At 50.2% G+C, this 24,613-nt stretch overlaps 1 protein-coding gene across 1 annotated transcript in view; it reads right to left on the bottom strand.

The window, feature by feature from the left end:
* Positions 1 to 22,502, bottom strand: part of ptk2ba (protein tyrosine kinase 2 beta, a) — a 113,381-nt gene extending 90,879 nt beyond the window's left edge. Inside the window, exon 1 of the mRNA XM_052012658.1 lies at positions 22,404 to 22,502. The gene's annotated coding sequence lies outside the window, so the exon portion shown is untranslated. The remainder of the gene's footprint in view (positions 1 to 22,403) is intronic.
* Positions 22,503 to 24,613: the final 2,111 nt, after the last annotated feature.

Raw genomic sequence — 24,613 nt, 5'->3', positions numbered from 1 at the left:
CACAACTGGATCATGTGATTGCTGCAGGTATGATTGGCCAATTAACAAATGGCTGACAATGATCTAAATTGCACCGGTTTCTCCCAGCTGCTAATTTACAGCATGACAGTTGTGAACCTTCTCACCCAGAAACGGTTACCTCTCTCCCAAACACAACCTGGCATTTCTGTTCAAGGTTTGAGTCCGTCAGTGCAACACCACCCAGGGGCTGATTGCCCTCATTTGGTAGGAAGGGAGAATTAGTAACTTATAACTTGTCCAAAGTCTGCCTACAGGCTTGATCTCACACTGGGAAGGCTGTTTCCTGTCCTTAGACTTGGTGCTGAAAAACACGATGATGCTGGAGGAACTCAAACAGGCCAAGCAGCATCTGTGGAGAAAAGCAGGTGAGCTTACAAAGATGGGGAAGCAAGGCCACTTAGGGATGTGAGGTTGAGAGGGAGCCAGGGATAGTGTGCACTTGGTCAGGACCCTTCTTCAGTCCTGGTTTTTTTGATCTTCAGGACTGAGGAAGGGTCCTGACCCGAAACGTTGACCGCCTGCTTTTCTCCACGGATGCTGCCTGGCCTGCTGAGTTCCTCCAGCATCATTGTGATTTCCATTGAGATTCCAGCATCTGCAGTCCTTTGTTTCTCTTAGACTTGGTGTTATCTGGTACTGACTGTAAGCAGAGAACAGAACTGCAGTTGGCTTCTTCACCACAATCATGGTTCACATTTTGTTCAATAAATCACATGGACGGGAATTCTGAAAGACAGGACTAGTGCAATCTCAATGTCCCTCCTCTTGAGGTCAGGAAGTCAATGGATAGACATAAGCTGTTGGGTTTGTCTGCCCAGGGATCTTGTCACCATGACCAGCTATCAAGGTACGTGTATCAAGAGCTCAGCTAGAACGGTAATATTAAACAAAAGTAGACATAGAGCAAGAAGACCCAGAGGTGCGCAGCCAATTGTCTGCATCTCAAGCCTGTTCCACAAGCTCCCAGATATTCCTTTTTTTGGGCAGCTTGGGAAATCTTGCTGAGTATCAAAGGATGAATAAGAGAAAGTTATTCTTCTCCTACAGGTGGACAAGAGGAGGCTTTGGCCCGAGTCGGTTACTCTGTGTGTCTCTCCACAGACGCTGCCTGACCTGCTGAGTGTTTCCAGCGTTTTCTATTTTTATTTCAGGTTTTTTGATGTTCAGGGATGGTTAAAATCTGCTCGACACCAGCTACAGATTGGAACTCCAGTGGCACCTCACTTTGGTGCTGGGGGAGAGGACCCTGAACTGATGGACCACTCACCCATGGGAGTGAATGCAGACCCCACTCTCATTGCCTCGGACAGCAGACAAGGCTCTGACTGACTAGTGCTGGGATCGCAGAGCTCAGAGACCAGGCAGGAGGAGGGACAGTGGTTGGCGGTGGGGCTGAGGAAGCAGACGGCTGGAGAGCTCTAGGAGGGCAGTAGGACTTGATGAGCGCACAGAGATGGGGAAGCAAGGCCATTGTTGGGAGGGAGCCAGGGATAGTGTGCACTTGGTCAGGGTGAGTTGAGACATGGGCAATGAGGCTGAGTCAGGGTAACCAGAGGGGACTCAGAACATTTGGATCTAAAATGGGGGAATATTGTACTGGCCAAAAGTGATCTGGGGAGAAGATTTTTACACAGCAAAGCCTTGCAGTGTGCAATGTACTGCCGGGGTGTTGGAGAGGCGGATTGAACGGAGACATTCTACAGGCCGCTGGGATAGAATCAGAAGGAAACGAATCTACAGCCTCCCCTCCATGGACTCTGTCCACACTTCCCACTGCCTCAGGAATGCAGCCACATTATCAAGGACCCCACCCACCTGACATTCTCTCTTCTCCCCCCTCCCATCGGGCAGAAGGTACAAAAGCCTGAGAACATGTACCACCAGGCTCAAGGACGGTTTCTATCCCACTGTTATCAGACTCCTTTCAGGACCTCTCATACACTAAAAGATGACAGATGGTGGTGATTGAAGGGACTGGAGGCTGGAGGCCTGTGAGCAGTGGTGTTCCGCAGGGATCTGTGCTGGGACCTCTGCTGTTTGTGATGTACCTAAATGACCTGGATGAGTATGTTGATGGGTGGGTTAGTAAGTTTGCAGACAATACCAAGATTGGTGGAGTTGTGAATAATGTAGAAGACTGGCGATGGATACAGCATGATATAGATCAGCTGCAGATGTGAGCAGAGAAATGGCAGATGGAGATTAACCCGGATAAATGTGAGATGTTGCACCTTGGTAGGACTAATGTCAAGAGGCAGTACACTCTTAAGGGCAAGACCCTTAACAGCGTTGAAGAGCAGAGAGACCTTGAGGTGCAAGTCCATGACTCATTGAAAGTGGCTACACAGGTAGACAGGGTGGTTAAGAAGGCTTATGGAATGCTTGCTTTCATTAATCGAGGTATTGAGTACAGGAGTCAAGAAGTGATGATGCATCTGTATGGAACTCTGGTTAGGCTAAATGAGTATTGCCTGCAGTTCTGGTTACCTCACTACAGGAAGGATGTTGAGGCTTTAGAGAGGGTGCAGAGGAGGTTTACTTGGATGCTGCCTGGATTAGAGGACATGTGCTATCAGGAGAGGCTGGACAAACTTGGGCTCTTTTCTCTGGAACGGCGGAGGCTGAGGGGTGATCTGTTGGAAGTGTATAAAATGATGAGGGGCACAGATAGGGTGGACAAGCAATATCTTTTTCCCACTATTGGGCGATCCAATACCAGAGGACGTGCATTTAAGGTGAAAGGGGGTAGATTCAGTACAGATATGAGGGGTATGTTTTTTACTGAGAGAGTGGTGGATGTCTGGAATGCGTTACCTGATAGGGTGGTGGAGGCAAATTCATTGGGGGCTTTTAAGAGGGGCTTGGATGGGCACATGGATTAGAGGAAGATGGAGGGATATGGGTATTCTGTAGGTAGGAGGGATTAGCTATGTCGGCACAACATTGTGGGCTGAAGGGTCTGTTCTGTGCTGTGCTGGTCTGTGTTCTATGTTCTAACTCTTGATCTCCCAGTCTACTTTGTTATGGCCTTGTACCTTATTGTCTGCCTGCACTGCACTTTCTCTGTAGCTGAATAGTTTCCCTTTGTACTATCTCGATGTATTTGTGTACGGAATGACCTGTCTGGACGACAAGCAAAGTTTCTCACCGTACCTCCGTACATGTGACAATAATAAACCCATGTCTAATTTATAGATAACACAGCAGTAGGACCAGCTGGACCACTCTAACACAGAGCAAGCATGGAGTCAATGGGCCAAATGGCCTCCTTCCAACCTGCAACCGCTCTGTAGTTCCAGCTGCAGCTTAGAGCCCGCTTCATGTCAGCTGTCCTCCTTGGCTGATGGGAACCACTGGCTGGTTGAAGCTTGGCAGGTTTTACTAATTCGAGGCACTACATAAATACAAGTTGTTGCAGTTTCAGACAGAGCCACCTGTTTGTGGTTTTACTTCCTCGTGTGGAGGCAGTTCGTGAGCGGTATGTTCCCTCACCAACACTGTGCTGCACCCCAATCCAATTAACCTGAACCTTCCCCACCACCCTTCTCACAGAACGGTACAACACAGGCCCTTCGGCCCACCATCTCTGTGCCAACCATGATGCCAATTAAACCAATCACATCTGCCTGCATGTGGTCCATATCAGACTAAGATTAGATTAAGATCTTTATCAGTCACATGTACATCGAAACACACAGTGAAATGCATCTTCTGCGTAGAGCATTCTGGGGGCAGCCCGCAAGTGTCGCCACGCTTCTGGCGCCAACGTAGCACGCCCACAACTTCCTAACCCGTACATCTTTGGAATGTGGGAGGAAACTGGAGCACCCGGAGGAAACCCACGCAGACACGGGGAGAACATACAAGCTCTTTACAGACAGCGGTCGGAATTGAACCCGGATCGCTGGCGCTGTAATAGTGTCACACTAACCACTACACTATCCCTCCATTCCCTGCGTGTCCATGTGTCTGTCTAAATGCCTCTATCTATCTGCCTCCACCACCACCCCTGGCAGCACATTCCAGGCACCCACCATTCTCTGTGTAAAAATCTTGCCCCACACATCTCCTCTGAACTTTCCCCCTTGCATCTTAAATCTATGCCCACTGATATTTGACATTTCCACCCTGGGGAAGCCTCTGACTGTCTACACTATCTGTGCCTCTTATATCTTATATACTTCATTAGGGTGCCCTTCAGCCTCCAGAGAGAACAACCCACGTTTGTCCAACCTCTCCTTATAGCTCATGCCCTCTAATCCAGGCAGCATCCTCGTGAACCTCTTCTGCACCCTCTCCAAAGCCTCCACATCCTTCCTGTAACGGGGCGACCAGAACTGCACACAATACTCCAAATGCGTCCTGACCAAAGTTTTATACAGCTGCAAAGTGACTTCCCGGCTTTTATACAATGCCCCAACCAATAATGGCAAGCTTGCCGTACAGTTTGGTTAATTTGCCATTATAGTGGACACAGACGTGGTGAGCAGAAGGGCCCGTCCCTGAGATGTTCTATGTTCCATGTTCCATCCTGTCTCTGTGCTCATTCTACGTGTAATGAATTCCCCACGCCTGCTCCTGCATGCTCCTACACACGTTCACTCTGCCTCTCTGCTCCTGACAACTTTCTAAAGCACCTTTCACCTCCTGACGTCCCAAATGTTGCACTGTTTCTGACAGTCAATTTTTTGCGTAAAAATGCTGCGTCTATTTTAAAACTGCGACCAATTTAGGTACACAAGCACTTCCTCCACCTTAAAGCATGTTTACTGCTTCACTTTACCGCTTTATATGAGAGCTCGGTGAGCAGAGACATTAATTCTGTTCCTCTCCCCACAGAACACTGCCTGATCGGAAAAAGTGATCTGCTGGAGGAACTCAGCGGGTTAGGCAGCATCTGTGGAGGGAGATGGACAGTCTACATTCAGTCCAGATGCAGGAAGGACTGCGGGGTGGAGGGGGGGGAGTGGTAAATTGGGGAAAGGGTAGTTATGACAGTATTAGATTGGGGGGGATAACTGGGCGCACCTGTTACCAGGCAGGTCCACGTCCGACACGTGGAAGTTGTTTAAAGAGTAACTGCCAGGAGCAGGACAAGGAGGGCAACCTCCTTGGCAGCCTTGGAGAGAAGTTGGAGATCCAGTCAAAAAGGAAAAGAGAGCAAGTGTGAGGTGTCAGAAGCCACAGTTGCACCGAGCCTTTGAGGAACATAAAAGGAGCAGAGAATCAGGGATCAGAATCAGGTTCATTGTCACTGACATATGTCGAGAAGTGTGTTGTTTTGTGGCAGCAGCACAGTGCAGAACATAAAAATTACTGTATGTTCCAAAAATGAATAAATCCTGCAGAAGAGGAGTAACGAGGGAGTGTTCATGGGTTCACGGACCGTTCAGAAATCTGATGGTGGAGGGGAAGAAGCTGTTCCTGAATCATTGAGTGTGGGTCTTGGTATTGGTTTATTATCGTCACTTGTACCCAGGTACAGTGAAAAACTTGTCTTACATACTGATCGTACAGGTCAATTCATTACACAGTGCAGTTACATTGAGGCAGTACAGGGTGCATTGAGGCAGTATAGGGCGCATTGAGGCAGTACAGGGTGCATTGAGCAGTACAGGGCGCATTGAGGCAGTACAGGGTGCATTGAGGCAGTATAGGGCGCATTGAGGCAGTACAGGGTGCATTGAGCAGTACAGGGTGCATTGAGGCAGTACAGGGTGCATTGAGGCAGTACAGGGTGCATTGAGGCAGTATAGGGCGCATTGAGGCAGTACAGGGTGCATTGAGCAGTACAGGGCGCATTGAGGCAGTACAGGGTGCATTGAGGCAGTACAGGGTGCATTGAGGCAGTACAGGTAAAAACAATAACAGAATAACAGAATAACTGTCATAATTACCCCTTCCCCAAATTAGCTCTCCCCCCCTCCCGCCCCAATTCATTCCTGTATCTGGACTGAACATCAACTGCCTTCAGGCCCCTGTACCTCCTCCCTGATGGTAATCCTGTGAAGACGGCATGAAATGTCCTTGGTGAGTCAGATTAGAGAGAATCCCAAAGCATTTTACACTTACATTAAGGACAAGAGGGTAGCCAGGGAGAGGGTAGGACCACTCAGGGACAAAGGAGGGAATTTACGCCTGGAGCCAGAGGAAGTGGGTGATGTACTAAATGAGTACTTTGCATCGGTGTTCACCAGGGAGATCATGCAGGGTGGCAAATTAGGGAGGGGTGTGCTGGTGTTCTGGGGTATGTTGATATCAGGTAGGAGGAGATGTGAGGAGTCTTGAACAGTAAGGTGGATGTCCCCAGGGCCTGATGGGATCTATCCCAGGGTACTGAGAGAGGAAAGTGAGGAGATTGCTGGGGCCTTAGCAGAGATCTTTGTGTCCTCTTTAGCCACAGGTGAGGTCCCAGAGGACTGGAGAGTAACCAGTGTTGTTCCTCTGTTTAAGAAGGGCAACAGGGATAATCCAAGAAGTTATAGGCTGGTGAGCCTTACATCAGCAGTGGGGAAATTATTGGAGAAGATTCTTAGGGATAGAATCTACTCACATCTGGAAAAGCATGGACTGATCAGCGACAGTCAGCATAGCTTTGGGAGGGAGGGGGAGATCAGGGCTTACAAACTTAATGAGTTTTTGAGGACATGGTCAAAATGAGGGTATGGGGTGGATGTGGCCTACATGGAATTGAGAAAAGCTTTTGACAAGGTCCCTGGTGGTAGGCTGAAGGCTGATCCAGAAGCCTTGGTAGATTGGATTCAAAGTTGGCTTGGCCAAAGATGGAGGGTGTGGTGGAGGGGTGTTTCCCTGACTAGAGCTCTGTGACCAGTAGTGGTGCTGGGACCTGTTGTGTGTGATATGGATGAAAATGGAGGTGGGTAGTGAGGAAGGTTGAAATCAGGACACAGATCAGTTGCACATTTGGGCTGGAAACGGCAGATGAAGTTAATCCAGAGAAGTGTGAGATGTTGCATTTGGCAGGTCAAATGCAAGAGGAAAGTATTCAGTAAATGGTGGAACTCTTGGAGCATTGATGTACAGAGGGAACTTGGGGTGCAAGTCCAGAGCTCCCTGAAAGCGGCAACGTAAATAGACAGGGTGGTAGAGATACTGTCGGTGTACGGTATTCTTGCTTTCGTCGGTCGGGGTGTTGGGTATTAAAGTCATGAAGTCATGTTGCAGCTGTATAAAACATTGGTCAGGCTGCACTTGGAGTATTGTGTGCAGTTCTGGTCGCCCCGTTATAAGAAGGATGTGGAGGCTTTGGAGGGGGTGCGGAAGAGGTTCACCAGGCTGCTGCCTGGATTGAAGAGTATTAACTACGAGGAGAGGTTGGACAAACTTGGATGGTAGTCGACCTGATACAAGTTTATAGAGGTAGAGACAGGGCAGACAGTCAGAGCTTTTTTTCCCAGGGTGGAAATGTCAAATACTAGAGGGCAGAGGTTTAAGGTGAGAGGGGGTAAGTTCGAAGGAGATGTGCGGGGCAAGTTTTGTTACACAGAGAGTGGTGGGTGCCTGGAAGGGACTACCAGGGGAGGTGGTGGAGGCAGGTACAATAGGTGTATTTAGTAGGCTTTTCAACAGGCACATAGACAGACAGGGAATGGAGCGATATGGACCATGTGCAGGCAGAAGGGATTGGTTTAATTTGGCATCATGCTCAGCACAGACACTGTGGGCCGAAGGGCCTGTTCCAGTGCTGTACTGTTCTATGTTCTACCACTAGCAGGAACATCTCACCACCACTGCTGCTCACAGTTGCTTCCTGTGCTGTTACTGTGAAACGTTGTAGTTGGCTGTCCCTCAGCAGCTCTTGCCTTTGTAACAATGAGCCCCAACTTGCTGCAGAACTCAGCACATCACTTGGTGGAGAGACTTGTAGCAGCAGGTCTCCCCAGCAGCCCTTCACAGGGCGGAGCTGCCACTGCAGCAGCTTTTTGCAATAGAGGAGTGTTTCGACAGATCTCGGACAACAGCTCAAACCCCCCTATCACCAGACGTCTGAGCGCAGATGTAATCCCCTCACATGTTTGGGCGCTGTCTGTCTGAAGCAGGGGCCTCCATTTGCAGAACATCTCTTCACCACCACACATCCTCACAAAGCCCCTCACTTCACAGGCAAGCGCTGACCCTTCTTGCGCTTACATGGAACTATGAGTTAAACTGCAAAAGTCCCCATGGACCAGCAAGAAGCAGCCCAGTGCCCTGGTCAGGCTCAGTGGTTCAGCAGGGGTCCAGTGGTCAGCTCTGGCCCAGGACTCTGGAAAAGAGGTCTCGTCTCCTTATCTAACAGTGTCCTGTGTTAATGTATATCCAGCTGAGAGGCAGGGCAGGTCCTGTGTCAATGGCTGAACCACACCCCCCCCTTACACTGCAGTGTGGGTCCTTACAGTTCAGATAAACAACAGAAGCCGGCACAATGATGCTGGAGGACCTCAGCAGGCCAGGCAGCATCAGTGGAGAAAAGCAGGCGGTCAACGTTTCGGGTCAGGACCCTTCTTCAGGACTGAAGATAGGAAAAGGGGAAGCCCAATATATAGGAGGGAACAGCAGAGCAGTGATAGGTGGACAATAGAGGGGAGGCGGGGTGGGCACAGGGTGGTGACAGGTAGATGCAGGTAAGAGATAGTGATGGGCAGGTGTGGGGGAGGAGGGGAGAGCAGATCCACCGGGCGATGGGTCAAAGGTAAGGAGAGGAAAAAGGGGGGGTTAGAAAAAGAGAGACTAGGAAAGGGAAGATAAGAAGAGGCCTGGTTGTGGGGGGGAGGAGAGGGGGAAGGGATGTGGGGATTTCTCAAAGTGGGAGAATTCAATGTTCATGCCAGTAGGCTGCAAGGTTCCAAGACGGAAAATGAGATGCCGTTCCTCCAGTTTGTGCTTGGAATTGTCCTGGAAGTGGAGGAGGCCGAGGGCTGACATATCAGTGATAGTGTGGGACGGGAAGTTGAAGTGACTGGCAACGGGGAGATGCAGGTCGTGGTTATGGACAGAGTGCAGGTGTTCTACAAAACGGTCACCTAGTCTGCGTTTGTTCTCACTGATGTAGAGGAGGCCACACCTGGAGCACCAAATGCAGTAGATGATATTAGGTGCAGGTGAATCTGTCTCACCTGAAAGGACTGTTTGGGTCCCTGGATGGAGGCGATGGGGGTGGTGTAGGGGCAGGTGTTGCACCTATGGCGGGGGCAGTGGAAAGTTCCCTGGGTGGGAGCGGGATGGGTGGGGGAGAGGAATGAACTAGGGAGTTACAGAGAGAGCGGTCCCTGCGAAAGGCAGAAAGGGGTTGGGAGGGGAAGATATCCTTGGTGGTGGGTTCCCATTGGAGATGGCAGAAGTGGCGGAGAATGATGTGTTGGATACACAGGCTGGTGGGATGAAATGTGAGGACAAGGGGGAGCCTATCGCTGTTGGGTCTGGGAGGGGTGGGGGTGAGAGCAGAGGTGCGGGAAATGGCAGGGATATGGGTGTGAGCTCTCTCGACCACAGTCGGGGGGAAGCCCCAGTTAGAAAAGAAGTTGGACATCTTGGATGTCCTTCCCTTTCCTAGCCTGTGTCTCTTCTTTCTACCCCCCTTTTTCCCTCTCCTTACCTGTGACCCACCCCCGGTGAGTCTGCTCTCCCCTCCTCCCCCACACCTGCCTATCACTGTCTCTTACCTGCATCTACCTGTCACCACCCTGTGCCCACCCTGCCTCCCCTCTTTTGTCCACCTATCACTGCTCTGCTGTTCCCTCCTATATATTGGGCTTCCCCTTTTCCTATCTTCAGTCCTGAAGAAGGGCCCTGACCCGAAACGTTGACCGCCTGCTTTTCTCCACGGATGCTGCCTGGCCTGCTGAGTTCCTCCAGCATCATCGTGTTTTTCATCTGGATTCCAGCATCTGCAGTCCTTTGCTTCTCTCAAAGTTGGCACTGCTGGTGACACCCACGTCCCGGGAAGGATGAACACGCCCTGTAACTCTGCTCTATGCTGGATTCTGAGTGAGTTCCTGTGTAAATATCCATCAAAAGGCAAATTTTGCAACCCCAGTGCTTCTGTTACACGATTTTGATCGGTGCTTTCCAGTCTCCCAGGACCCAGTGCCCGGCGAATGCTTCACCTGTGGTGCCTGTTCCCACCACACTGCCAATTTGGAACCCTCCACTTTCCTCAAGCTCTGATGTGGCCAGTTGCTAAGTTTGCTCATTAGAACTCAGGTCCTGTAGCAACAAGTCCAAACTCCAACACCTCACGTAAGCTTCAGTAAAAACATAAACACAGCAACGCTGCCAGGATAAGGAGCGATCTTGCTTCAAGTCGCTGGTCAGTGGTGAGAGAGGGGAGGTGTGGATGGCCCTGCTGCCTGGGAGTTGCTGGGCCCCCTCTCCGATCCCCAGAGCCCACCATTACGTTGTTTCCTTTGGTCATTGTGCAACCCCAGAGTAAACCGGTTCAACATATCTGGCTGTGGGAACTCAGACTCAGAGAAACACCTTCCATGTGGTAGTGACGGTGGGTTAATTGGCCGCTGTAAATTGTTGCTGGTGTGTGGGTGAGGGTTGGAATGTTGGGAGAATAAGATGGGATTAATGTTGGACTGGTGTAAATGGTCGGCACAGGCTCAATGGGCCGAAGGGCCTGTTTCCCTGCTGCCCCTCTCTATGACTCTGCTCTGTAATGGTTGGAAGAGACGATCTCGAGACAGAGAAACACAATGAGGTTGTGCACGGCCTCAGGGGAGTGGGTGGCTGTGAGAGAGAGAAGCTGCAGGGTTGTAGGAACTGAGGGACGGGGAAATGGGACAGGTGGGATTGGTGAGAAGGGCCAGCAGGGACCCAAGGCCCAATGGCCTCCTTCTGCAAATTGGTACATTGGTTTATTATTGTCACATACCGCGGTACAGTGAAAAACTTGTCTTGCATACCATTCATACAGATCATTTCATTGCACAGTGCATTGACTGTGCCGTAATCAGCGAGTAATTTAACAAGCAAGAATTGGTCATGGAGCACGTTGGCTCTGAACTCTCACAGAACACTGGATATAAATAGAAGTCCTAGAATCTGGTACACGGATAGGAAAGGTTTAGAGGGATATGGGCCAAACTCGGGCTAATTGGACGAGCCAAGGTAGGCATGGATGAGTTGGGCTGAAGGGCCTGATTTACATGCTGTATAACTTATGGAGAGTGGTGGCTTTGACTTCAGATCCTCCCCCAGACTTGAGGTGGAGGTGACCAGATTACAAATACTGCTCCAACACAAGACAGCGGACGTGCGCATCCGTCTGCTCACCCTTTCCCAGCACATTTCCCGGCACCACTGCTCACGGATTCATTACATCCCACCTCGCCGTTATCCAATGGAGCGTCTACACCAGCCACTATAACACATCCGTTCTACCCTCTCAGACCAAGGAACCTGCTGCATCTAGAATTAAATCAGGAAAGGGTGCAGAGGAGCTTTACCAGGATGCTGCCTGGTTTAGAGAGGATGGATTATGAGGAGAGACTAAGGGAGCTAGGGCTTTACTCATTGGAGAGAAGGAGGATGAGGGGAGACATGATAGAGGTGTACAAAATATTAGGAGGAATAGATAGAGTGGACAGCCAGCGCCTCTTTCCCAGGGCACCAATGCTCAATACAAGAGGACATGGTGTTAAGGTAATGGGTGGGAAGTTCAGGGGAGATGTCAGAGGGAGGTTTTTTTCACCCAGAGAGTGGTTGGTGCATGGAATGCGCTGCCTGGGGTGGTGGTGGAGGCTGATACGTTGGTCAAATTCCAGAGATTGTTAGATGAGCATAAGGAGGAATTGAAAATAGAGGGATATGTGGGAGGAAGGGGTTAGATAGTCTTAGGCGAGGTTTAAACATCGGCACAACATTGTGGGCCGAAGGGCCTATATTGTGCTGTACTGGTCTCTGGGTGGTGGAGGCACTTCAGCAGGTCAGGAGAGGCAGAGGGAACATCTCAGCTTCATAAACTTCCATCAGCACCTCCATCTCATTCTGCAATCCCACCTCTGTTTCTCTCTCCACAGGCGCCGCCTGACTGGCTGAGTGTTTCCTGCATTTTCTGTGCTTGTTTCAGACATTCAGCATCTGCAGTGTTTTACATTCTGACTCGTTGACATCTCGGTTTCTGATTTCAGATCCATAAAGTTTTACAACAAGCTGGGCAGGAGTTGTCCAGTCTAGTCCCACTGCCCTGAATCTGTCCACAGCCTAGTTCCAGCCAGTGCCCTGCCTGGGGAAGGGTTTGCCCCATGTCTAAGATATCCCACACTGTCCTCAACATGCTATCCCTCCCTCACATCCTTCACTACCAGCTTGGCCCAGGGAGATGGGTCCTATCTGCGCACACACCAAATCGCCCATCACCTCCCCTGTTCCAGAGGAACCAACCCCACCCCACACGTCTTGTCCATACAACCATAAAACCATAGAACCATAGAACAATACAGCACAATATAGGCCCTTCAACCCACCATGTTGTGCCGCCCTTCAAACCACACATAAGACTATCTAACCCCTTCCTCCCACATATCCCTCTATCTTAAATTCCTCCATATGCTTATCTAACAATCTCTTGAACTTGACCAATGTATCAGCCTCCACCACCACCCCAGGCAGCGCATTCCATGCACCAACCACTCTCTGGGTGAGAAACCTCTCTCTGACATCTCCCTTGAACTTTCCACCCATTCCCTTAAAGCCATGTCCTCTTGCATTGAGCATCGGTACCCTGGGAAAGAGGCGCTGGCTGTCCACTCTATCTATTCCTCTTAATATCTTGTACACCTCTATCATGTATCCCCTCATCCTCCTTCTCTCCAATGAGTAAAGCCCTAGCTCCTTTAGTCTCTCCTCATAATCCATACTCTCTAATCCAGGCAGCATCCTGGTAAATCTCCTCTGCACCCTTTCCAACTCCTCCACATCCTTCCTATAATGAGGCGACCAGAACTGAACACAGTGCTCTAAGTGTGGTCTAACTAGAGGTTTGTAAAGCTTCATCATCACTTTGCTGCTCTAAAACTTGATCCCCTGACTTATGAAAGCTAACATCCCATAAGCTTTCTTAACTACCCTACCCACCTGTGAGGTGATTTTCAGTGATCTGTGGATATGAACCCCCAGATCCATCTGCTCCTCTACACTGCCCAGAATCCTGCCATTAACTTTGTACTCCGCCTTGGAGTTTGTCCTTCCAAACTGTACACCTCACACTTCTCCGGATTGAACTCCATCTGCCACTTGTCAGCCCAGCTCTACATTCTATCAATATCCCTCTGTAAGCTTCGACAGCCCTCCACACTATCCACAACACCACCGATCTTTGTGTCATCTGCAGACTTGCTAACCCACCCTTCCACCCCCTCATCTAAGTTGTTAATAAATATCACTATAGTTCTCTGCCCCAACAACATCCATGTAAAGTCCCCTCTGCACCCTCTCTGGTGCAGTCACTCCTTCTACAGGGCGGTGACCGGAACCATACACAGCGTTCCAGCTGTGGCCTAACTACTGCTCGATGTAGGTCTGGGGTAACGTCCCTGCTCTTGTGTTCTGTACCTCAGCCAATGAAGGCAAGTATCCTGCCTTCCCCACCAGTCTGGGGGACGGGGGATCAACATCCCCTCCCATGCCCCCCTTTCCCCCATGGTTCTCTTTCCTTCCCCAAAACCATCACCTCACTTCTCTCTGGACTTGCCACTTCTGCATTCCCCCACACCAGACCATTGACACCTCGGTGTGGCCCAGAACATTGCTCTGGCCACAGTGAAAATTTCCGTGTCGTCATAAGGCCCCGGTATGTAGTCTGACCACCTGGTGAAGCTTTGCTCTGGTCATTCAAAACCTTGAGAAGTTACCGCAACAAAGTGATCAAAGTCAGACTCCAAGAGGGACATTTCACATCACACCTTCACCACTTACAGGGGGATCTCCATCAGCTAGTGAAGTGGGCTGAGGAATGGCAGATGTAGTTTAATTTGGGTAAATGCGAGGTGTTGCATTCTGGAAAGTCAGATCCAGGGAGGACTTTCACAATGAATAGCAGAACCCTGGTGAATGTTGTAGAACAGAGGGACCTTGGGGTACAAGTACATGGTTCACTGAAAGTGGATTCACAGGTAGACAGGGTGCTGAAAAAGGCTTTTGGCACACAGGCCTTCGTCAGTCAGGGCACTGAGTACAGGAGTTGGGATGTTATGTTGCAGTTGTACAGGACACTGGTGAGACCACACTTGGAGTATTGTGTTCAGTTTTGGTCACCCTGCTATAGGAAAGATGTGATTAAACTGGAAAGAGTGCAGAGAAGATTTATGAGGATGTTGCCAGGACTTGAGGGTCTGAGTTGTAGGGAGAGGTTGGACAGGCTAGGACATATTTCTTTGGAGCGTAAGAGATTGAGAGGTGATCTTATAGAGGTGTATAAAATCATGAGGAGCATAGATAGAGCAAATACACTCAGTCTTTTTCCCAGGATTTGGGAACCAAGAACTAAAAGGAACAGGTTTAAGGTGAAAGGGGAGAGATTTAATAGGAACTTGAGGTGCAACTTTTTCACCCAGAAGGTGGTGTGTATTTGGAACGAGCTGCCAGAGGAAGTGGTTGAGGCAGGTGAATTAACAACATTCAAAGGAGATTTGTACAGGCACTTGGATAGGAAAGGTTTAGCGGGGTGTGGGCCAAATGTGGGCAACAAGGACTGGCGTAGATGGGAATCTTAGTCAGCACGGATGAGTTGGGCCGAAGGCCCTGTTTCCCTGCTGTGTGACTATAACACTGACAACATCTGGAGCAGCAGCTCATGGACCATGACCCCACCATCAAATATCAGGCCACTGTCTCCCACACGGACCTCACTTTCCTCCACACCGCACACTGCCCACGTCTACCTCCCGGCCACGATCCACAGGTAGGACTGTCCATTGCTTCAGCCTGCTCTTACCCCACCAGACTTACTTCCCAGTGGATGAAGGGTCCTGGATCAAAAAGGTTAACTTTCTCCTTCCACAGATACTGCCTGACCTATTGAGGATTTTTCCCTCCTTATTTCTGATTTCCAACAGCTACTGTGTATTTGGTTGTCAGCCGTGGGGTAGAGGAGATCTGGAACACCTCACAACACCAAGATTTGCATCCATCTTATCTTGTAATGTGTTAATCAATGTGTAGGTGTTAGCTCTTCCTCATGTCTGACATTGTTTAGTTGCTTATCACAGTTGGGCTTGGTTAAGTTGAGAGCCATTAGATTTCGCTCCATAAAACAGTGCATTGTTCGCCAAACCCACATCCTGCACCTCACCACCGTGCTAACTACTCTACTCCAGTAGTCTCACAAAACCATTTCATCTTTCAGAAGAAATGTTGAACCGATGACTTCCTGTGCCTCTCACTTGGACAGTTATCCTGCACCACGAACTCATCTTTGCTCTGGTCAGATTCACCCACCAATGTCTTTATTAATCATTTTGGAATCTGGGTGTCCATGCAGATCCCATCGTTCAGCACCCACCTGAACTGCCCTTGAGAGGCCGGTGGTGAGTGGCCTTCTTTACCGCTGCAGTTCTCTTGACATAGTAGAAGGCCGTTTGACCCATCAAGTCCATGCCAGCTCTCAGAGCGATCCCACCAAATCCCATTTCCCCACTCTAATCTTTTCTCTCTCATGTGTCAATCAATTTCCCTGCCAATTCTCCGACATACTCAGGGTAATTGATAGCAGCCAACTAACCCACCGACACCGCACGTCTTCGGGATGTGGGGGAAACCCGAGCACCCGGGGGAAAACCACACGGTCACTGGGAGAGCGGGCAAGCTCCACACAGGCAGCGGCGGAGGTCAGGATTGAAGCCGGGTCTCTGGGGGCACGAGGCTGCAGCTCGACCTGCAGTGCTGAGCACTGGTGAAGGTGCTGTTGAGGGGTCCGGGGTGGAGACCAAAGGACCAGCAATACATCTCCAAGTCAGGCCCTGGAGGGGAACCTGCAGGCGGTGGTTTTCCCCTACGCCTGCGCTCTTGCTGGTAGAGGTGAGGGGTTCAGGAGGTTTTGGAGCAGCCTGGGTGGGTGACTGCAGGTGCACCGGTGGTGGGAGCAGGGAGGGTGCAGGGCAGTAGCTGGGGTGCCGATCGAGCGGGTCACGTGGTCCTGACGGTGTGCAGCTTCTTCAGTGTTGTTGAGGTTGCACTCACCCAGGTACAACAGGACACAACAGATCGGTGCAGAAACAGACTATCCAGCCCATTGAGCTTGCCCCACTCTTCAACAAGACCAGGGCTCATCTTACTCGGCCCTGAGCCCCACAGTCCTGGCCGACCCATTGTTTCACCCTGCTCTTTCATTCTCCCACCTTGACCCTGTCCTTCCCTCCCTGGTCCAGCCCCTTACATGTGTGACACTTCAACTGCCGTCCACCACTTCAGCAGTTCCCAGCACCCTTGTCCCAAGCAGCTCATCTTCACCATGGACACACCATCCCTCTGCACCTCCATCTATACCAGGAGGGCCTGAGGACCCTCTGACCCGACCAGTTCCCCTCCACCAACACACTCACTGACCTGGCTGAACCTTCTCTGACTGAACACCTTGTCCTTCAACTACACTCACTTCCTGCAGGTCAAAGCTGTAGCCATGGGCATGGCCCACACCACACCCGCCCTTCTGTGGGATATGTGCAGTCCTACCCAGGACCACTCCCCCAACTCGTTCTCTGCTACCTCGATAACTGCACATTGAGCTGCTTCTTCACTCATTCAGAACTCGAGAATTCCATCTCTTCCACAGCCAATGTCCACCCTACATCCATCTCTGACCCTCGCCTTCCTTGGCTGCTCTCGCTCCATGTCAGGGATAGGTTAGTGAACATTCTCACTTACAATCCCATGGACTCCCACCGTGACCTTGGCTACACCTTCTACCTATTTGTTATAAGCGTTCCATTCCCCAGTGTCACTGGCTCTGTTCCAGCTTCTCCAGGTGACTGCTCCTTCCACACCCATCCCTCTGAAATGTCCTCTCTTTTCCTTAACCGTAACCGTCCTCTGCCACAGAGCTCTCCTCCATATCTCTTCCATTTCCCACACCTCTGCTCCCAGACCCGCCCACGGCAAGGAGAGCGTCCCCTCCCCCTGCCCCTGACACCACCAGCCTCCACCTTCAGTGGGTCATCCTTTGCAATTCCCACCCTTCCAAAGCAATACTACCACCTGACAGCCTTGCCCTCTCTTATAAGAATTCCAAAGGAAGGATTCCCTCTGGGAAGGATTCCATCTTGGGAGCTGGGAGTTGGATTGTTATGGTGAGGTTGTATGAGACATTGGTGAGGCCAAATTTGGAGTATTGCGTGCAGTTCTGGTCACTTAGCTGTAGGAAGGATGTCAGTAAGATTGAAAGAGTGCAGAGGAGATTTACTAGAATGTTGTCGGGTCTTCAGGAGTTGAGTTACAGGGAAAGATTGAACAGGTTAGGACTTTATTCCTTGGAGCATAGAAGAATGAGGGGAGATTTGAGAGAGGTTTACAAAATTATGAGGGTATAGACAGAGTAAATGCGAGTAGGCTCTTTCAACCTAGATTAGGAGAGATAAGTACGAGAGGACATGGCTTTAGGGTGAAAGGGGAAAAGTTTAGGGGGATCATTAGGGGGAACTTAGAGAGTGGTGGGAGTGTGGAACGAGCTGCCATCTGACGTGGTAAATGCGGGCTCACTCTTAAGTTTTAAAAATAAATGGACGGGAGAGGTCTGGAGGGTTATGGACTGGGTGCAGGTAAATGGGACTAACAGAATAAAGTTTCGGCACAGACTAGAAGGTCCGAATGGCCTGTTTTCTGTGCTGTAGTGTTCTATAGTTCTGTTCTATGGTTCTATCTCCACCCACAGCCACTGCCCTTCCCACTGTTCTTTCCCATGGAAGTCCTGGCTGTTGTTGCTTCAGTTCCCTACACTTTAACCCCTCTTGCACGATAGTGTAGTGGTTAGCGTAACGCCATTACAGCGCCAGCGACCTAGGTTCAAACCTGGCCGTGGTCTGTAAGGAGTTTGTACGTTCTCCCCATGTCTGTGTGGGTTTCCTCCGGGTGCTCCGGTTTCCTCCCACATTCCAAAGACGTACGGGTTAGGAAGTTGTGGGCGTGCTATGTTGGTGCTGGAAGCGTGGCGATATTTGTGGGCTGCCCCCAGAACACTCTACGCAGAAGATGCATTTCGCTGTGTGTTTCGATGTACGTGACTAATAAAGAAATCTAAACTTCTTGGACTGTTCCAGCAGAGCCCGACGCTAGTTTGAAGAACTTCCAATTAGGCAGGTTACAACTGCTGGAACTCAACAACTTCAGATAACCATCCACTCCGCTCTTGTGTCTCATGTTCCTGTCCTCTCTTCTGGTTCTTCAGATGTCACTCACCTCCTCCCATTTACATCTGCCCACACCTCACCTCCCTCCCTCCCTCAACCAGCACCACCACAGACTCTCCTGTCCCCACCCTAACACAGACACTGGTTCTCTCTGCCTCTCCCACTCTCTCCCAGCTTCAGTACAAGACCTGAGCTCACAGGCAGGATGTTAGTGGGGGGGGTTAATACCACTGGATATCAAGAGGGGTGGTTCAACCTCGTGTTAGAGCTGGTCACAGCCTGATACTTTGGAGGTGTGAACATTAGTTGTCACTTACTAGCCCATTCCTGCATGTGTAGAATCATAGAATTGCATAGCATGAAACAGGCCATTCAGCCCATCTTACCCATGCCAACCAGTGGACACCCTTCCATAATAACCCCATCGCCCAATACTTAGTCCATAGCCCTCTCTGTCCAAGAGATTCAGGTGTTCATCTAGACACTTCTTCAATGACGTCAGTGACTCTGCTCCCACCACCATCTCCGGCAGTGTGTTCCAGGTACTCACCGCTCTCCGGGTGAAGAAGGTGCCCCTCAGATCCCCTCTGAATCTCTCCCCCCATGTCCTCGAGTTTTATCTACCTCTGGTATGGGGAAAAGTTTCCTGCAGTCTTCCCTATCTCTACCCCTCGCAACTTTATATAACATCATGTCCCCTCTTGACCTCCTCCGCTCCAGGGGGAACAGACCCAGCCTCCCTGTCTCTCCTCATATTCGAACAGCTCCATCCCAGGCACCAATCTCCTCTGAACCCTCTCCAGCGCTGTCGTCCCCTGCCCACAGTGTGGTGACCAGAACTGCACGCAGTGCTCCAGCTGAGGTCTGACCAAGGGTTTATACAGTTGGAACATAACCTCCCTACTTCTGTGTTCAGTGCCCTGACTAACGAGGTCCTGTATCCTGTGTACCTTCCTCACCTTCCTGTGTTGCCACCTTCAGGGATCCGTGAATTTAGATTCATGGGGTCACACAATTATACAGCACAGAAACAAGCCCTTCAGCCCAACTCATCCATGCCGACCATGGTGGCTGAACTAGTCCCATTTGCCTGCATTTGGCCCATATCCCTCTAAACCCCATTTTTTAAATGCTGACCCTACCACTTCCTCTGGCAGCTCGTTCCATATACCCACCACCCTCTGTGTGAAAAACCTCCCCCTCAAATCCCTTGTGTCTCACCTTAAACCTGTGTCCACCAGTTTTAGACTCCCCTACACTGAGGAAAAGACTGTGCCCATCCCCCTTGTCCATACCCCTCATGATTTGATGAACTTCTGTGGGTCAACAGTCCTGTGATAAAAGCTGCTGCCATGTTCGCTCATCCTGATTCACATCCCCTTTCTAGACGAACCAAAGGAACTACATCAGCGTCACTCCCCGAATCTTCAGCTAACCCTCTGCGTTCCCAGAGCACCAAGTTGCACCGTGCTTAGAGAGGGAAGCCCTCTCCACCCCATTGTGGGCTGCCTCACCTCCAGGGACACAATTCCCATCAGCTGATCGAATCACTATCACCTCACCTCACCCATCCTGATGAGGTCAAACAGCCCAAGGGAATGTTGGGGGTGGCTGTTCAAGTCCAGCCACTTATCTGGATATTCACTGCCTGTATACAAGAGAATAGAACTGAGTCAGGAACCACCTTAGCTGAGATAAGCTACACACAGAGCTGGAGGAACTCAGCGGGTCAGGCAGTATCTGTGGAGAGAAGTGGACAGTTGACATTTCGGGTCAAGAACCTTCATTTGGACTGCCTCTGGACAGCTGAGAGAAGTACTGAGACCCAGAGCACAACAAGTCACTTGCCCTCATCATTATCTGTAAGATGTCTCTCAGGGAGCTGAGGAGGGTTCAAACCACTTACCTACTCAGCGCAGTAAAGCATCCCAAGGTATCTCAGGAAGCAGTGTCAAACAAAACAGGAGCCAGGTAACTACAGGTCAGTGAGCCCTATGTCAGTGGTGGGGAAATTACTAGAGAAAATTCCAAGAAATTGGATTTACATACATTTGGAAAGGCAGGGACTGATCCAGGATCTCAGCATGTCTTTGAGAGGGGGAAATCCTGTCACACTAAACTGATGGATCTTTTGAGAAGGTGACAAAGGATGCAGGATGGCAGATGTTGCCTATGTGGACTTTACTAAGGCATTTGACAAGGTCCCACATGGTAACACAAGAGGTTCTGCCCGTGCTGGAATCTGGAGCAACACACACCAAATGCTGCAGGAACTCAGCGGGTCAGGCAGCATCTATGGAGGGAAATGAACAGTCGATGTTTCAGGCCGAGACCCTTCATCTGAACTCACATTTATCCTGATGGAGGGTCTTGGCCAGAAACATCGACTGTTCATTTTCCTCCATAGATGCTGCCTGACCCGCTGAGTTCCTCCACCATCTTGTGTGTGTTGTCCCGCACGATAAGGTGGTCCAGAAGTTTAAGGTACATTGGATCCAAGGCCAGCTGCCTAATTGGATCCAGCACTGGGTTGGGGACAGGAGGCAGAGGGTGGTGGTAGAAGGACATTTTTCTGACGGGAAGTCAGTGACCAGTGGTGTATCGCAGGGATCGGTCCTGGGATAACGTGCGATATAGATACAGTATTGATGACTTGGATGTGAAAGTCAGAGGAATGGTAAGTAAGTTTGCGGATGACATGAAAGTTGCTGGTGTTGTGACAGAAAGGAAGGTTGTCCAAGGATACAGCAGGATATAGATCAGGTAGAAAGTTGGGCAGAGTGTTGGCAGATGCCATTTAATCCCGACACGTGTGTGGTGATGAACTTGGGGATCAAATAGGGGTAGGGCATATATAGTAAATGGTAGGGCACGAAGGAATGTTGATGAACAGAGGGACCTTGGGATTCAAATCCATAGTTGAGAGTAACAACACAGGTGGATGAGCGGTGAGGAAGGTGTACGGCACGCTTGCCTTCAAAGGTCAGGACACAGAATACAAAATTTGGGACATTTTGTTGCAACTTCACCAAACCCTGGTCCGGCCGCACCGAGAGCACCGTGTGCAGTTCTGGTCACCACACTGTGGGAAGGATGTGGTCTATACGGATGTTGCCTGGATTGGAGGACTTTAGTTATGGGGAGAGATCGGACAGAATGGGACTGTTTTCCTTGGGGCGAAGGAGGTTGAGGGGGGACCTGATCGAGGGATATAAAATTATGGTATCATGTGAAAACCTTTCTCGCCAAGGTAGGGGTATGAACAATGGGAGGATGCAGGTTTAGAGCAGAGAAGAGTTTTGAAGGGGATCTGAGGGGTAGGTTTAGATCTCACGCAGAGCGTGGGTGATATCTGGAACATGTTGCCAGAGGAGGCAGTGGAATCAGATACAATTCTGACAGTTATGAAACATTTAGACAGACATTAAATAGGCCAGGCGTGGAAGGGTACTGACCTATTGCGGATGGGTGGGATTAGTGTAGATGGACAAAAGGGATGGTAGGTACTCAATGGACCGAAGGGACTGTTTCTGTGCTGTACAATTCTAGAACTCTGTGCCATAAGCAGCTGCCAATTAAGATGGAGGTGCGTAGGACTGTGAGCCTTTGGCAATCCGTGCCCAGGAGAGCTGGATCCGTCAACCTGTCCAGAGCTGAGAGACTTTCAACCCAAAGGAAACCAGACTTCTGACTGAAACGTGTGGTCATAACATCCCAACACTGTCAAATCCCTCGAAGCACACACACAGGCCAGCCCAGATAAGCCCAACCTCTCAAGCTCAGTCCCTGTGTCCCGTCTGCCGTGGCCGCCTTCCTCCGCTCAAGTCCCACCGGAGCGGCCAGGGCTCTCGGCTCTCCCTGACACCCACAGACACCCAGCCCTCCATCCTGTACCAGTTCCCCACACAGAGCTCTACTTCCTGATTCAGCCTTCAGGCACTGGTCGGTGGGAGCAGGCACCTGCCTGCCCGTGCCCTTCATAGCAGCACCTCTCCACAAGGTCAGACCCACCTCATCAACCAGAAACGTACTCACCCAAGGCTGGAGCAGGGCTCTTGGCTCAGGGCGGCAGGTGAGCTCTGTCACTGAGGCACTCTGTCCGGAACGGAGAAAACTCACTGTGTGACACAAGGCCCCGCCCTCAACAACCACCAGCTACTTCCTGATACTTAAGTCTTACCTTAAAGCTCAGAAAAGAAGCTCTTGTTGGAAAAGAAACTCCATTTGAAGGCAGTTTCCACTCCTGAGGGAATATGTGGCAACCCCCAAGCTTCAGAGCTCACAGACGCTGGGTAGGTTGGGATGTTACTGCAGTGTAGGAGAATGAGGGGCGAACTCATGGAGGTCATGAAACCATGAGGGGCATAGATAGGGTGAATGCACTCGGTCTTTTCTACACAGTCCTCTTGCTTTTGATACTCTTACCATGGGAAAAAGACTCTCTGCCCTATCTATGAGACTGAACTGGGTTGCAACAGTGGATGGGGTGGAGGACAAAGGAGAAATGGAGACTGCAGCAAATTTGAGAGGTGTAGCTTGTCTCTGCCTCTCATTATCTTATACACCTCTATCATGTCAGCCCTCGGCTTCCTTCCCTCCAGGGAAAACAGCCCCAGCCTGTCCAATCTCTTCCCATATGTTGCCAGGACTCCAGGGCCTGAGTTACAGGGAGAGGTTGGACAGTCTGTGTCTTTGTTCCTTGGAACGTAGGTGAGATCTTATAGAGGTGTATAAAGTCATGAGGGGCATAGACGGGGTGAATGCGCTCGGTCTTTTCTCCAGGGTTGGGGAATCAAGGACTAGAGGACACAGGTTTAAGGTGAGAGGGGAGAGATTTAATAGGATCCTGAGGGGTGACTTTTTCACCCAGAGGGTGGTCAGTACATGGAACAAGCTGCCAGAGGAAGTGGGTGAGGCAGGTATATTAACAACATTTAAAAGACACTTGGACAGGTCCATGGATGAGAAGGATTCAGAGGGACATGGGCCAAACGTGGGCGAATGGGACCAGCTTAGATGGGAATCTTGGTCAGCATGGATCAGTTGGGCCGAACGGCCTGTTTCCATTCTGTGTGACTCTGTGACTATGACATTCCTGTCTCGGGAACCCCCAGAAGCCATGGTATGGTTAATATGGATGTGAAGCTGCCTTCTGCTGACCTCCAGAGCTCCCTGCCAGAGGATGAGTCATTTAACTTTATCCTAGCAAGGACTGCACATTGGAACCTTCACCTCTAACCCACGTTTTATCGAGGTGAATGTGGTTCAGGGAGACCTTCGGACCACAGAGGGAGAGGAAGAAACAAATGTCCCATGGGATCTTTTGAGAAGCAGTTGCTTTAGTGGGTCGGTCTGGAGCCCATGATATTTCGATAGAATCCTGTTTTCTGAATGGTGATTTCAGACAAACATAGGAACATACAATTCACAGCAGGAGTAGGGCACTGGGCCCCTCAAACCTGTTCCTCCAAGTCAAATCGATCATGATCTGCTTGTGACACCCAACTCCAGGTTCACCCCTGTGCTTATCGAGACTCTCCCTATCTCCTCCTCAAACATTTTCACTCTTCTTGAGACCCACGAGCCTCTGAGAGAAAATAATTCTCCTCATCTCTTTCTTAAATGTTTAAAAGTTAACATGTTTAAAAAGGCATTTAGACAGGTTGGATCAGACATGAAACGTGTTGTTCTGTGGCAGCAGTACAGTGCAAGGCATAGCATTACAGAGCAAGTTACAAAAATAAATAAGTAGTGCAAAAGAGGAAGAACGAGGGAGTTCTCATGGGTTCATGGACCGTTCAGAATTCTGATGGCGGAGGGGAAGAAGCTGTTCCTGAATCGTTAAGTGTGGGTTTTCAGGCTCCTGTACCCCCTCCCCAATGGTAGTAACGTGAAGAGGTCATGTCCCGGGTGGTGAGGGTTCCTAGTTTTAGGTAATGAACTGGGTCAGGTGACAGATCTATCAGTGGGTGAGTATTTGGGGGACAGTGACCATTGCTCCCTAACCTTTAGCATTGCCATGGACAGGGATAGGAGCAAAGAGGACAGGAGGATATTTAATTGGGGAAGGGCAAATTATGAGGCTATAAGGCGAGAACCTGGGAGTGTAAATTGGGATGACATTTTTGAAGGGAAATGTACTATGGAGATGTGGTCGATGTTCAGGGATCTTTTGCAGGATGTTAGGGATGAATTTGTCCCGGTGAGGCAGAGAAGGAATGGCAGGGTGAAGGAACCGTGGGTGA

Source organism: Pristis pectinata, chromosome 3, assembly GCF_009764475.1.
Source record: "Pristis pectinata isolate sPriPec2 chromosome 3, sPriPec2.1.pri, whole genome shotgun sequence".
Taxonomy (NCBI): domain Eukaryota; kingdom Metazoa; phylum Chordata; class Chondrichthyes; order Rhinopristiformes; family Pristidae; genus Pristis; species Pristis pectinata.
This window is presented reverse-complemented; position numbering and strand designations above follow the sequence as displayed.